At 33.9% G+C, this 17,015-nt stretch overlaps 1 pseudogene; it reads left to right on the forward strand.

Moving 5' to 3' along the window:
* The first annotated feature begins 12,174 nt into the window (after window positions 1-12,174).
* On the forward strand, window positions 12,175-15,707 carry LOC124839019 (UDP-glycosyltransferase 74F2-like; annotated as a pseudogene).
* Window positions 15,708-17,015: the final 1,308 nt, after the last annotated feature.

Consider the following 17,015-nt stretch of genomic DNA (forward strand, 5'->3'; position numbering starts at 1 on the left):
TGTGAAGAATGGTCTATACCAGCTTGTTCCTCAGACTTTTAATTTTCCCCAAATCCATTCTACTATAGTACATCCTGATTGTAATGTTTTGCCTATTGATCTTTGGCATTTTCGCCTTGGGCATTTATCAAACACTCGTTTACATACTATGCTGAAGATATATCCTTGTTTGACCATGAATGAAAATTTCATTTGCAAATCTTGTCATTATGCAAAACAACGCAAACTTCCATTTCCAAAGAGTCATTCGCATGCTCAAAAACCTTTTTCTCTTTTACATATGGACATATGGGGCCCTTACTCTACCCCTTCCATGCATGGTCACAAATTTTTTCTCACAATCGTGGATGATCATACACGTTTCACATGGATTTTTCTCATGACCAATAAAGCAGAGACTCGCCAACTGCTTGTTAATTTCATTACTTTTGCTGAAAACCAATTTAATTCTCATGTTCAAATCATTCGCACAGATAATGGTGTTGAGTTCTCTATGCATGAATTTTTCAAATCTAAAGGTATCATACATCAAACATCATGTGTAGAAACTCCTCAACAAAATGGAATTGTCGAGCGCAAACATCAACATTTACTTAATGTTACTCGGGCTCTTCTTTTTCACTCAAATTTACCTGCATGTTTTTGGAATTATGCACTTTTGCATGCCACTTATTTGATAAATCTTATCCCAACACCGTTTCTCAATAATAACACTCCTTTTCAAAAACTTTATGGTCATACATGTGATATTTCTAACCTGAGAGTGTTTGGATGTTTGTGTTACATTTCTACATCTACTGCTCATCGTAAGAAATTAGACCCACAAGCCCATCCTTGTATTTTCCTTGGCATCCCACACTCTACAAAAGGATACCTTGCCTATAATCTTCATAATCGTAGCATTGTCATCTCACGCAATGTATACTTTTATGAAGATCACTTTTCATTCCTTCAACCTCCATCTTCTGATTCTAATATTCCTACTGTCTCACCAACTCCATTTCATAATACTTCTCTCTCTCTTGACTTTATTCCTTCTCCATCTACTACATCTAATCCAGCTCCTTCCCCTCTTTATGCTGAGACAACTTCCCCAACACACCCACTAAGGCGATCCAGTCGTGCTCATCATCCTCCCTCTTATCTTCAAGATTACCATCATTCATTCACATCAACTACTACCAATCTTCATCCAGGTATGCGTTATCCCATTCAAGATCATCTTTCTTATTCTCACCTTTCTAACAATTTTCAATCATTTATTTCTTCCATTTCCACAATAACCGAACCACATTCCTATGCTGAAGCTGTTAAATATGATTGCTGGAAAAAGGCCATGCAAGCTGAATTTGAGGCTTTAACCTTGAATAATACTTGGATTGTCACGTCTTTGCCCCCCCATAAACATGTTATTGGTTGCCGATGGATTTATAAAATCAAGTATCATGCAGATGGCAGTATTGAACGTTACAAAGCTCGTCTTGTTGCTAAGGGATACACTCAAATGGAAGGTTTGGATTATATTGCCACTTTCTCCCCTGTGGCAAAACTCACTACAGTCCGACTACTTTTGGCTTTAGCTGCAATTTTAAATTGGCACTTAACAGCTGGATGTAAATAATGCTTTTCTTCATGGTGAATTAGATGAAGAAGTCTACATGACTCTACCTCCGGGAATCAATCCTTCTTTCCCAAACCAAGTATGTAAACTTCAACGATCAATTTATGGATTGAAGCAAGCCAACCGCCAGTGGTTTGCGAAACTTTCTTCTTTTCTTCTTCAGCATGGATATAAACAATCAGCTTCGGATCATTCTTTATTTTTCAAGATTTCTGAATCTTCCACTACAGCTATTCTTGTGTATGTTGATGATATCGTCCTTGCCGGCAACAATATTGCAGAGATTGAATCTGTTACAGCACTCCTTGATCATGCTTTTAAAATAAAAAACCTTGGCAATCTTCGTTACTTTTTGGGTCTAGAAGTTGCTCGCAACAACACTGGAATTCATCTCTCTCAATGAAAGTACACTTTTGACATTTTGACAGACTGTGGTATGTTGGCTTCTAGTCCTGTTGCCACGCCAATGGATTACACTGCTAAACTTTCCACCTCATCTAGCACACCGCTTCCTGATTCTTCATCCTATCGTCGTCTTCTTGGGAGATTAATTTATTTAACTACCACTCGCCCTGACATCTCCTATGTTGTCCATCACCTCAGCCAATTCATGTCAGCTCCTACATCAGCACATTCTCAAGCAGCTTTTCGTATTTTACGATATCTAAAGCAAGCCCCTGTATTCGGTCTATTTTTTGCAACTAAGAGTTCTCTCCAATTGAAGGCGTTTAGTGACTCTGACTGGGCAGGTTGTCTCGACACTCGCTGTTCTGTTACAGGTTTTTCTGTGTATCTTGGAGATTCAGTTGTTTCATGGTGTTCAAAAAAGCAACCTACAGTTTCTCGCAGCTCCTCAGAGGCTGAATATCGTGCTCTTGCAATGGTTGACTTATATGCTCACAGATTTAAACATTTCTTTCAAGCAATCAGCTCTTCTCTACTGTGATAATCAGTCTGCCCTCCAAATTGCAGCCAATCAAGTGTTCCATGAGCGCACCAAACACATAGACATTGACTGCCACTTAGTCCGTGAAAAAGTTCAATCTGGATTGGTGAAACTACTACCTTTGTCTTCTTCTCAGCAGCTTGCAAATATCTTCACCAAGTCTCTGTCTCCTTCTCTATTTGCCACTCTTCGTACCAAGTTGGGAATGTTCAATCTTTATTCCGAGCTTGAGGGGGGGTCTTAATCATAATTAGTCTTTGGATTAGTTTTGCCTCACCGCTGTTACGGAAGCTTCTAGTGCTTCTCTGATATTTTACTTTTCTCTCTCTTCTTCTATTGTATAAATACACACGTTACTCATTCAATAAGAATCACAGTACAGTGCAGTGCGTTGCATGCCTGCAATACGTGTCATTCTGTTATGATTTCTCTAATATTTTTCAACTGTGAAAATCTTGGTGCAAGAAATTTTTCATTTTTGGTGGATTTTGAAGCTAGCCAAGTTTGGTGGTGAAACTTGGCTAAGTTTGTGGAGCATGGTGCCAAGTTTTGGGAAATTTTGAAAGTGTTGGTTTTTGGGGTTTGATGGTTGGAATGCCCGCTTTATATTACCAAAATGCTACTGTAAAAATCTTGGTGCAAGAAATTTTTGATTTTGGTGGGTTTTAAAGCTAGCCAAGTTTGTGGTGAAACTTGGCTAAGTTGGTGCTTGGTGCCAAGTTTTGAGAAATTTTGAAAGTGTTGGTTTTTGGGGTTTGATGGTTGGAATGCCCTCTTTATATCACCAAAATGCTACTGTAAAAATATTGGTGCAAGAAATTTTTTATTTTGGTGGATTTTGAAGCTAGCCAGGTTTGGTGGTGAATTATCAATTTCTTCGGATTTCATTACGCTTCTGAAAATTTAGAGAAAAATCTAACCTAAAATATAGTAAAATAAAATAAATATGAGTAATGACTAAAAATATAGTGAAAAGAGCAATCTAATATGCTCTACATATAGAGGAAGATAAACTATGAAGTTTATAGACATCAATAATGCAGAGATAAACTACTTTGTTTCAAGCGTATGTCTTTAGGATATTATATTTTAAAGTTCTGATTGGTTGGTTTTACTTTTTTGTTACAAATTTTCCATGTAGTGTCTTTTTGTTGTAAATTCTGAAAGCGATTTGACAAAACTATTTCAAATATTTTACTCACTAATAATTCAAGAGTTCTCATTTTGTTAGGTTAATTCAAAACTATCACTTCATGATTTTTTTTAATTTTTGTAAATCACTTCATCCGATACAAAGAATTTTGCTTTTGAAAATAAAATAATCATATTATTATCGGATCCATATCAAATATAAATATAATAAACAATATTTTTTAATTTATTCTGCAGTATAGATAAAATATTTTATATGATTAAAGTTTATTATGTCCTTATCTTATTCACATATTTTATTTTATCTGCATTATATCTTACTAAAAGAACCTATAGATTTTAAATATTTTGTATCATATAAATTATTGTATAACTTTTTATTATTTGTGATGACTTTTTTATAGTTTTTATACTATATTTTAAGATATTACAATTGTCTATAAAAAAATAACTTAATTGATTATTTAACATATTACCAAAATATACTTTAAAATAATATTTGTTCTCAGTAATGTATTTCACTATAAATATGATATCAACTATTAACATTCATTATAATTATAAGTTACCTTTGAGTAGCCTAAAATAAATTCATTGCACAAATGTCTATTATAACGAGAAAACGAAAATAGGGAGGGCTTTTGGCCATAATTATAATTATATATATATATATATATATATATATATATATATATATATATATATATATAATTTGGAATTATATAAAATTATATCTCATTGATATAATTATATATCTATGAGATGAAGTTAAGAATCCAATAGTCTAGTAGATGATGATGTGAATTAAATTATGTAGACAAACGACCTAGTAACATGTGATCTAGCGTACTGACAAACTAGGAATCTTACAATGACTGAAAAATAAGATAAGGAGAATAAAAAAAAACATTATTTTGGGAGATTGTATTTAGCATACACATATACCTTGTATATGTAAACCTGAGAAAACAAAATAACACTGTAAAAATAATAAAGTATCAACATCATATAGTAAATGATCTATTTAAATTTAACACTATAATGTCATAGATATTTTTAAACTTAATTTTTTTTTTATTATGATATTGAACGCAAGAGGTGAAAGATTTATTTCCATTAATTAACTAGCTTTCTGATGGACGATTTTATGTACTTATTTTATGTACTTTTTACTGTACCATCATAATTAATGCTAAAATTATGCCATAGAAAATGCGTAAATTATGTTTCCTTTTTCATTCTTCTGTATAAGTATCACATCCTTTTTCCATTGTAGCATTATGGTCACATCTAAAATATGAAAATCACCTTTGGCCAACCAATCTCCTAATATCAGTTTAGGACAACAATAGAATCACTAGAAATCCCAATTCATGTTTCCTCTTTTATTCTTTTGGAGGTGTATCCATCTTCATTTTTTTCTATTCTACCTATATATATTGAGAGAGAGATTTTGAAAATAATAATTGTTCAACAAATGAAATTTAGAAATAAAGAAATGAAATGAATTTCATAAAAGAAATACTGAAAATTAGAAGCAACTCAACAAATGAAGAAATGTATATTTTATCAATAAAATTAAATTAAAATGATCTAAAACATCACATCAACTTGTCTATTTTTACTATCTTTCACGTTCAGATGTAACAACACTTTTTTTAAAACACTTTAATTTAACAATTTTAAGTATTTTTAGTTTTTTTTTTCTTTCAAATTCGCTGAATGTGCCCTTCGAAACATAGTTATCCTAAATTCACGTTTGCATGTTAATAAAAATTAGGTTTAATATATTATTTGATTCCTACTTTTGGTGGTTTGATTCAAAATGATCCTACATTTTGAAAAAGTTCAGTAAGACCCCATATTTTGTTTAAAAATGTTCAATTTGGTCCTTTTCGTGGACGCCATTAAAAACATAACGGTGCTGATGCCATTGTGGCCAAATCTGAGTGAGGTGTTCTGTTGGATGATTACGTGACACTGTAAAGTGAAGTGTGGGTTCTTTTATTAAAATCAAAGAAAATTCCAATCTAAAACCCTAACGTTTTAAGAACCCTAAAGTGGAAATTAGAATCAAAAACCCTAAAGTGGAAATTAGAATCAGAAACCCTAAATTGGGGAAATATCCCCAATCTTTTTATGCATGATTACGTATACCACTAACAAGAGAACGTCACTGCCTGAAACAGAGCTTTGTTGTGAATGTATAAGGGAGCTTCTGTTAGGGAAAAGAAGAAATAGAGTGCCTCATCAGACCTGTAAGACAACCAGAATAAAAACCACCATCACTTCGAACGCAACCAAAAATCATTATGTTTCCAATGATCACCACTGATTGCAAGAGCTCCACAATAGAAAACATGCAGTGCACCAGAAAAGGGATCAAGATTGGGGTTTTATGAAACCCACGATAGAGAGAGGAAAAACCCATGGATCACTGGATTAAAAGTGTGAAAGGATTAGCCATGTTCGGTGACGCATTATTGGTGAAGAAGGAAGGAAGGCAAAAATGCATAAAAAGATTGGGGATTTTTCCCCAATTTAAGGTTTCTGATTCTAATTTCCACTTTAGGGTTCTTAAAACGTTAGGGTTTTAGATTGGAATTTTCTTTGATTTTAATAAAAGAACCCACACTTCACTTCACAATGCCACGTAATCATCCAACATAACACCTCACTCAAATTTGGCCACAATGGCATCAGCATCATTATGTTTTTAACGGCATCCACGAAAAGGACCAAATTGAACATTTTTAAACAAAATATGGGGCCTTACTGAACTTTGTCAAAAGGTAGGACCATTTTGAACAAAACCTCCAAAAGTAAGGACCAAATGATGTATTAAACCTAAAAATTACTATCATGTGTTTGCCCAACTATTTTCAATTATTAATTTATTTTTTTATCATTTCGGGTACGAAACACAATAGTAATTTACTAACACCCAACTTTTTGTTGTAGAAGCTGACAATAATAGAATAAAAATCATGAACAAAAGACTTCCTAAGACGTGTAGATCATTGTCTTTAAGGACTTATCCGCGGTGTATTGCGCAAGCCCCCCAGGATACAGCAGGAACTTCTCAGAATTTCTTAGGATCTCAGAACTAGCAAGGATCTCTTAAGTAGAGAATAAAAATAAACCCAGAACATTTTTAGGAGAAGAAGAAAAGAGAAAGAACGAAACTAAGAGAAGAGAGAATGAGAGAAGAATGATTCTGATGATCATTTTAAAGTGAAGGAGGTGCTCTAATTATAGAGCATGAAAATGAGAGATCCAAGGAAAAATAATCTTGCGGAAGTAGTTGCCCAAAACCGATTCTGTGACTTGCGTGACGAGATTTGACAGAAGATGTTATTCAAAACCTAACTCCCAAGCCTTTCGGGATGGTAACACTGATAAACAAATATCCCAAGACTTGTGGGATGGTATTTGACCCTTATTAGTGCAACGTGCTTCTGTTTCTTTCGCACGAATCTTTTGCATAATAACAAGTTTTACAACAATCCCCCACATATTGGAAAAGACAAGAAATAAAGATTGAAAGGGAAAAGAAAACAAAATCCTGGGTTTTATAAAATGTAATGCATCAGACCTGGTATAGCAAGCTATATGAACCAGTCATGGATCGATAAACTTAACACATAGTGTAGTTGGTATAGCAAGCTATATGAACCAAAGACACTTGAGTGTGTTAGAAGTTTATCAATCACAGTACACCCCCACAATCTTTGTTGTTATCGTTGTGATGCGCTTAATAGGCCATGCGCGTGCCTGGTATTCATGAGTGCTCTAGAGATCATGCCAAAATCTTATGCAAGTGGCCCCACTTGACACTCATATAGGTGATTTCATCAAGTGTATGCTACAACTCATACACCACCCATAAGGGATATGAAGATCATTAAAAACTTTGTTTAATTACAAAGTTTAACCTCTTAATAATGCAGTCTCTAACACTTTCACACACACCATAGGAATGGACATATTTGATTTAAAATCAAATTAGTGCTATCAGAACTAACAAGTGACTTGTTTTTACCCATATGAACCTTATTCATGGGATCTCCAATCACAAAGGTTGGGTTACCATCACTTGTTTGTTTGTCAGTGGCTTAAGTCTCATTCCCCTTGATGTTTCTAATATCATATTTCTTCCCAAGGGTTTTGTCAGAGGATCTGCTAGATTTCGTTCTGACTTCACATAATCAATGGAAATAGTTCCACTCTTTAGCAGCTGCTTCACCAAATTGTGTCTCAATTGGATATGTCTATTCTTTCCATTGTAATTCTTATTTTTAGCTATAGCTATTGTCGATTGGCAATCACAGTGTATTGACACCGAAGGGGTTGGTTTCATTCCTAGTGGAATGTTTGCTAAGAAGTTTTTCAACCACTCAGCCTCACTACCAACCATCTCAAGAGCGACAAACTCAGATTCCATTGTTGATCTTGCAATAATAGTTTGTCTGGCTGATCTCCATGTAATCGCACCACCCCCTAGTGTGAATACATAACCACTAGTGGATTTTGTCTCATCTGAATCAGAGATCCAGTTAGCATCACTATACCCTTCTAGTACAGCGGAAAATCCACTATATTCAATGGCATAATCCATTGAACCTCTTAAGTATCTCATAAGCCTCGAAAGTGCATCCCAATGTTCTTGATTTGGACATTGAGTGTACCTACTCAGTCTACCCACTACATAAGCAATATCAGGTCTAGAAAAGCTCATCAAGTGTAGTAAGCTACCAATTATCTGGGCATACTGAGGCTGAGATAATGATTCTCCTCTATGTTTCATTAATTTAGAGTTAGCATCATAAGGGGTACTCACGGGTTTGAAATCATAATACCCAAACTTCTTAAGAAGTTTCTCAATGTATTGTTCTTGGGATAGTAATATACTATCTCCCTTCCTTATGATTTTAACACCTAAAATTATATTGGCTTCACCCATGTCTTTCATTTCAATGTTCGATCCTAGAAACAGTTTAGTACTAGTAACAATCTCATTGCATGTACCAAAAATTAACATGTCATCCACATACAAACATATAATGACACAATCACCATTTTCAGATTTAGAGTACTTACATTTATCAACATCATTAGGTGAAAAACCATCACATAGCGATACATTATCTAGTTTTTCATGTCACTGTTTTGGTGCTTGTTTCAACCCATACAAAGATTTTAAAAGTTTACAAACTTTATTCTCTTGACCAGGTACTACACACCCTTCAGGTTGAGTCATATAAATTTCCTCCTCTAAATCACCATTCAAAAAGGCAGTTTTAACATCCATTTGGTGTATCACTAGCTTATGGATGGCTGCTAAGGCTAACAGAACTCGAATAGAGGAAATCCTAGTCACAGGGGCAAAAGTATCAAAGTAATCTATGTTGGGTTTTTGAGTAAAACCTTTTTGCTACTAATCTTGCCTTATACTTCTCTATAGATCCATCAAGATGATACTTTTTCTTAAAGATCCACTTACAACCAATGGGTTTTGCTCCTTTAGGCAAATCTACTAAGGTCCAAGTATTATTTTTCTGAATTGATTCAATTTCAGTCTTAATGGCTTTATCCCACTGTTTTGCATCAGGAGCACTAATGGCTTCTACAAAGTTACTTGGATCATTATCAACTAGATAGGTATATAAATTATTACCAAATGAAGTTTCCTTCCTTTGTCTTTTACTTCTTCTTAATTCCTCACACAAGGCATCACTATTATTATTATTTTCTATAGGTTGAGACGTCTCACTAACCTTTAAAGGAAAAACATGTTCAAAAAACTCAGCATTTTTCGTCTCCATTATAGAATTTCTTTCAAGTGTATCACTTTTAAGAACTAGAAACCTATAGGCAGCACTATGTTTAGCATAACCTAAGAACATACAATCAGAGGTTTTAGAGCCTATTTTCGTTTTCTTAGGATCGGGTAACATCACCTTAGCTAGGCACCCCCACACTCTTAAATATTTACCAGTTTTCTTATGAGGTATTCTATTTTGTAAAAAACACGCAGTAAGCAAGGCTTCTCCCCAAAGGTTATCAGGTGCACTAGAACTAATAAGCATAGCATTCATCATCTCCTTAAGAGTTATATTCTTTCTCTCAGCTACGCCATTAGACTAAGGTGAATATGGTGGAGTTACCTCATGGATGATACCTTCTTTAACAAAAAAGTCATTAAACAAAACATATTCACCACCTCTATCTAATCTAATTCTTTTAATCTTTTTATTCAATTGATTTTCTACTTCTGCTTTATAGGTTAAAAACACATCAAAGGCTTCATCTTTGTGTTTGATTAAGTATACTTTGGTGTATCTAGAATAATCATCTATAAAGGTCACAAAAGAATTTTACCTCCTCTAGACATGGTTTGTTTCATATCAGCTAGATCAGTATGAATTAACCCTAACAATTCAGTTTGACGTTCTACAGAAAAACATGTTTTCTTTGTTATTTTAGATTCTACACATATATCACATTTACTACTCTGTTTGTCATGCATATTAATTAATCCTAGTTGTTTTAATTTCATAACACAGGAAGAATTTAGATGTCCTAATCTAGCATGCCATATATCATATGAGTCAATAATATAAGCAGAAGAAGATGATTCATTAATATTTTCAGAAATGTTAAGTACAAAGGGACCCTGATCGCAATATCCCTTCCCCACAAAAACATTATTTTTTGTCATTACAATCTTGTCAGACTCGAATGACACTTTAACCCCCACTTTTCCCAATAGTGCTACATAGATTAAATTAACTCTGATTGATGGATCATGTAGCACATCACTCAAGGCCAGAGTCTTTCCAGATGTGAGTTTGAGAAGAACTTTCCCTTTTCCCAGAACAAGAGTGGTCCTGGAATCACCGAGATAAACGTGTTCTTCTCCATCCCCTACACTAGTGTAAGAGGTAAAGGCACTTCTGTTTGCACAGATATGCCTGGTAGCACCAGAGTCTACCACCCACTTGCTCACATTTGTCATCAGATTTACTTGAGAAACGACCGCAGAATAATGTCATCTCCTTCGACTATATTAGCCTTAGGAGGATTGTCGTTTCTTACTCTACGCCTGACTACGGTACATGATGGCCCGGCTTCCCACTTGTCTTCAACCATTTCCCAGCGATAGTAATTCCCAATGATGAATCTTTGCCTAACTATATCTTCAGTAGTGTATTTGAGAATCAACGAATCCCAAATGTCTTTCGCTTCCTTATAGGAACAGTATACATTGAACAAATCGTTAGAGAGTGCACTAAGTAAAGTATGACGACATACCATGTTCGCATGAACCCAGTCTTCAACTTGTTTTTAATTTGGAAGGAGACTAGAGTCAGGTTTTGAAGATGAAAGAGAAAAAGCGACTTCGTACATGTTTAAGAGGGTTGACGCGCGTTTTTGCCAGCGCCGAAAATTCTGACCAGAGAAGACATCAATTTTTGATACATCCGGGAAAGGTTTCGCGAAGATTGTCTGAGTTCCGGAAACAATATTCTGATTCTCCGGGATTGAGTTGTTGTTCTTGTCAGCCATAAGTCCTTAAGATTGTTGTAGAAGCTGACAATAATAGAATAAAAATCACGAATAAAAGACTTCCTGAGGCGTGTAGATCACTGTCCTTAAGGACTTATCCGCGGTGTATTGCGCAAGTCCCCCAGGATACAACAGGAACTTCTCAGAATTTTCACTGTCCTTAAGGACTTATCCGCGGTGTATTGCGCAAGTCCCCAGGATACAACAGGAACTTCTCAGAATTTCTGAGGATCTCAGAACTAGCAAGGATCTCTTAAGTAGAGAATAAAAATAAACCTAGAATATTTTTAGGAGAAGAAGAAAAGAGAAAGAATGAAACTAAAAGAAGAGAGAATGAGAGAAGAATGATTCTGATGATCATTTTAAAGTGAAGGAGGTGCTCTATTTATAGAGCATGATAATGAGAGATCCAAGGAAAAATAATCTTGCGGAAATAGCTGCCCAAAACCGATTCTGTGACTTGCGTGAGGAGATTTGACGGAACATGTTATTCAAAACCTAACTCCCAAGCCTTTCGGGATGGTAACAATAATAAACAAATATCCCGAGAGAGACTTGTGGGATGATATTTGACCCTTATTAGTGCAACGTGCTTCAGTTTCTTTCACACGAATCTTTTGCAAAATAACAAGTTTTACAATACTTTTGAGGTTGACTATTTCTTACATTAATTATTGATGGAAAATATGTTTTGGATTTAAGTGTTCACTCTAAATTTTATATGGAGTAAAAATATAAAAGTGGAGTATCATATAAGTACGAATATTTGCAAATTTATTTTTTATAATTTTAGATTAAGAATGGTATCAATCAATAATTGAGTTAAGTTGTGTCTTCTAAGTAAACTTTCTGCATCATAAACCACAAAGCTACCGAGACACAAATAATGGAGAAGGAATACGAGACAAAGAGAAAGAGAGTGCACTGTTTGGTTTTGGCATATCCACACCAAGGACACATAAACCCTATGCTTCAATTCTCGAAGCGTTTGCAGCACGATGGGGTGAGAGTAACACTAGTCACAAGCCATTTCTACTGCAAGACCATTCCCAAGTTACCTGCTTCCATCACTCTTGAGGGCATTTCTGATGGTTTTGATGATGGTGGAATTGCAGAAGCAGAGAGCATTAAAGCCTACTTAGACAGGTTTTGGAAATCTGGGCCACAGACATTATCAGAACTTCTTGAAAGACTCATCAGTTGTGGCAACCTAATTGACTGTCTTGTGTATGATTCCTTCCTACCTTGGACTCTTGATATTGCCAAGAAACATGACCTAACTTGTGCTGTTTTTCTCACACAACCTCTCTTTGTCAACTGTGTCTATCATCATGTTCAAAAGGGGAATTTGAAAGTTCCCTTGGTAAACAACAATTCTATTTCCTTGCCAGGGTTGCCACTTCTTCAACCTTTTGATTTGCCATCTTTTATATATAGTTATGGTACATATTCTGCATCTTTTGAGCTTGTTGTGAACCAGTTCTCCAACATTGAAAAGGCTGATTGGGTCCTCTGCAACACTTTCTATGAGTTGGAGAAAGAGGTAAATTAATCAGTTCATTACAAAATGTCTACACCGGTATTTTTATAAGATATAGGGTTTGTTGTTACATGTATTGGTTTAATGTTGCATTATTTTAATATAAGCATCTAGATCCATACAAGTATTATTTATTCATATGTTCATAATTGAGAAGTATATATTATAAGTTCGTTGAAAGTGTCAAATATAAAATGTTTTTTCATAAATATCATTTTTCTTAAGATGCTCTCGTACAATTAAGCAATAACATGGCATGCAAATAATTATATTGGGAAATCTATTTTAAAAATGTCAATGCATGCAAATAATCATATTTAGGAGAGCTTTATTTACTTCACATCATGTTATAGTGCTTAAAAATTATGACCAACTATAATAAAAATTTGAAAGCTTTCACAAAGAATAGAATGATCAGTGGAAAAATTGAAAGATCAGATTTAAAACCAAACTTCTTTCAGCTGAAACATTTAAATTGTTTAAATAGATTTAAAAAAAATGAACCATTTTTAAACAAATCAAAGTTGCAATGAAATCAATTTATAATGTTGAAGTCTTCATATTGCTCATTTCTATGGTTGACTTCAGATTTCTTCATCCCATGACCATATCATAAAATTTTCATAAAAGATTATACATATTTGTGAGAAATTGCATTTCTACTAGGGATAAAAATCTCTTTCTTATTATCTCTTGCATAAATTCTACTGTTTATAATTTTTACAGTTTAAACGATTCTCTTTTCCATTTTAGATTCTATTCTCATTCATTATCTAGTCATTTTTCTTATTCTTAATAGTTACTTCCTTGTTTTTGGTATTTATATATAATCTAGGAAATCTTATAATTGAGGGTAATTGTTCTGTCCATCTATCCTCTCAAAAGCTTACTTTTATTTCACAACCTATTTTCTCGAAAATGTGTTCAACAATCCAATTTCTTTCTTCCCCTTCCGCAGAGATTTGACACAAATCTCTCCACCAAAATTCATATTAATTGTTATTTTTATCTTTCTTTCTAGATTTATATTTAGATTCTGTATTTATATTAAAGAAATATATATGTTGAAAAGATAATAAAATTAATAAATAAAAAGTAGAAGCAAAATCCAAATCAATTTTTTTTATATAAATAATATGTAAAATAATGAGATGTACAAAACAAACAAAAGAGAAACCGGCACAACTAGATAACATGCACTAGCAAAAAGACCAATGTAGGTAATTGCAAAAATCCTTGAACAGTAACATTTTTTCGAAGATTAAAATTCGTGAGTGAAAATATCGTTAGTAACATTTATCGATAAAGAAATCTTTTGATAACTACTAATAGATATTTCCTTTAGTAATTGTCGAAGGATATATTTATCGGTAATAGAATGTCTCAAATACAGGATATTCATATAGATGTTTAGTGGAACCCTAACTCTTAATCAATTGAAGAAAGTTTACAAAGCAAAGCAACAATGTAGAGAGACAAAAGCAAAGAGATGCAAGCTTGAAGTAAAGTTTGAACACAACAATGAAATCACGGCTTACCTTGGCAGTCGATGTAGTAGCAAACACAATAGGGGCCCTCGATGGTCGGTGTAGTAGCAACCACAATAAGGTTCCTTGACTACTGAAGTGCCAGTAAACGCGACATCGACAAATCTCCTCAACTTGTAAATAAGAAGACGTCTCACTTAGGCTACAAACATCACGGTAGGATCACAAGACAGTCGCTACATCATGAAAGTGTTTATTTTTGTTGATTATCTACGGCTCTTATTCATGTTTGCTCTAATGCATTTGGGACAAAAGTGAATTAGGGATAAAGAAATTGAAATGTAATTATAATTTCATCAAATAATTAATCGATAAATTTATTCATTGATAAGTTATATTAAGGATATTTAACGATATAACTTTACTAAGGATATTTTTGTAAGTAATTCATATCAAAATATTCATCGGCATCAAAAAAATTATTATTACTGACGAATCTAAATTTGTTTATGATGTCTATGTTTTTTAATATAGTGATAGAGCAATTGTTGACCCATCTGATAAAATTGTTGTACTAACTTCGTTTGTTTTTTATACTATCGTTTTCACTTACAAAGACTGTAAAATATTGTGCAGGTAACAGAATGGTTGATGAAGATCTGGCCAAAGTTGAAGACAATTGGGCCAACTATTCCATCCATGTTTCTGGACAAGCGAGTTAAAGATGATGATGAGTATGACTTCAGTCTCTTCAAGAGTGAAGAATGTGTGAAATGGATGGATGAGAAGCCAAAGGGGTCCATTGTTTATGTTTCATTTGGAAGTTTTTCAACCCTCAGTGAGGTGCAAATGGAGGAAGTAGCTTTTGGATTGCAAGAGAGTGGTTGTAACTTCTTGTGGGTGGTTAGGGCTACAGAAATGGGAAAGATTCCAAAAGACTTTGAGACAGTCAATTCAGAGAAAGGTTTAGTTGTAACATGGTGCTCTCAGTTGAAAGTATTAGAACATAAAGGCGTAGGATGTTTTGTGACACATTGTGGTTGGAACTCAACACTGGAAGCTTTGAGCTTAGGAGTACCAATGATTGCCATGCCACAATGGACAGACCAACCACAAATGCAAAGCTTATTGAAGATGTTTGGAAAATAGGTTTAAGAGTTTCACTTGATGACAAAGGGATTTTCAGAAGGGAAGGTTTGAAGCATGCTTTAAAGAAAATTATGGAGACTGAGATAGGAATAGAGATAAAGAGAAAAGTCATTCAATGGAAGAATTTGGCAGCAAAGTCAATTGATGAGGGTGGAAGTTCTGATATGAATATTAGAGACTTTATGCAAAGTTTGGTTCATTCATAATGGATCAAGTTAGAATGTGATAAAACTACTCTTTCAATAATGGTGGGTGTGTATCATTTGTTGAACCAATACATTAGTAATCCTCAAATATCAAGAAAAAATTTAGTAAATAATTTGCATATTTTGATTACACACTAAATTTTAATTTAGATTCTTTTTTATTTAATTTTTAATCCTAAAAAAATGGCTAGATAAAACACATTTTAAAGTAGATTTCTCATTAATTCATTTTCTTAAATGAAATTTAACTATTAACAAGAAAAATTAAAAGTAATATCTATTAACTTTTTTTTCCAATAAATATTTTAATAAACACCCATGGAAAAAAAATATATTTTATTATGTAATTTTATACTTGAAAATAGTTTTTGTTTCAGTGTGGATGTTGTGGGACCGAGATACTGACCTGTTTTCCTTGTTACCGATCGTCTGATTGCTTGAGTCGCTCATATTCTATCACGACGGACCGTTCGGTTTCTCCCATCTATGACCACTCGGCTTCCTTCTTGACAAAGGGGGGAGGTACCTGCAAAGGCACTCCGACGCTCAAGTTAGGCGTCTATTGAAGGAGCTTTTGCTCACTAATGAATATTATCGTAATTGAGTATTGTAAACTTAGTAGAGCATCAATAGAACGTACCTGGTTTTTTGCCCTAACTCTGTATTTATAGGTTTTCCTAAGACCAATAAAATATAAACGAACTCACCTTAAACAGATTTACCTTAAAATCCGGTCGGTTGCTCATAAATAGCTTTATCAATATCTGATATTATTAGATATCTTTGATTATTTTATCCTCCGCTAGACTATTAGCCCAATAATAACTTAAAGGCTGAACCAATTACTTATTAGCCCATTAACGTATTACTCTTAATATAAGTCACGCAATTGCTGGCCCAACTGCAGCCCAATCCAACTAACTGATCGACAAACTCTATTAACCACTCGGCTTGTATAAAATTGTAGAGTGTCATTATTGTAAAAAAGAGAACACATTAAAAAATTTATTTTAAGCAGAAAAAGAGAACAAACGCAAAAGAACAAGCAGAAAAAGAATGATCATGATAATTGTGTAACTATTACTATATGTAGTGATCTTGTTCTTCTTCATGACTTGAAATTTGTTAATATTGTATATGATGAAAGCATATGAATAAGTGATAGTGGTACTACATATATTGCATGTTACACCGAGGAAGGAGTTATTCACATCTTACATTTATGTTGATTTTGGAGTGTTGAAGATGGTAATGATGATGTGTAAAAGGTTATTGGTATTGATGATGTTTTCATGCTAACCAACATGGAAGTGCAATTATTACTTAGACAAGTCAAACATGTTTG

The sequence above is a fragment of the Vigna umbellata genome, chromosome 9 (genome assembly GCF_029865625.1).
Source record: "Vigna umbellata cultivar VRB3 chromosome 9, Vumbellata_1.0, whole genome shotgun sequence".
Lineage (NCBI taxonomy): Eukaryota > Viridiplantae > Streptophyta > Magnoliopsida > Fabales > Fabaceae > Vigna > Vigna umbellata.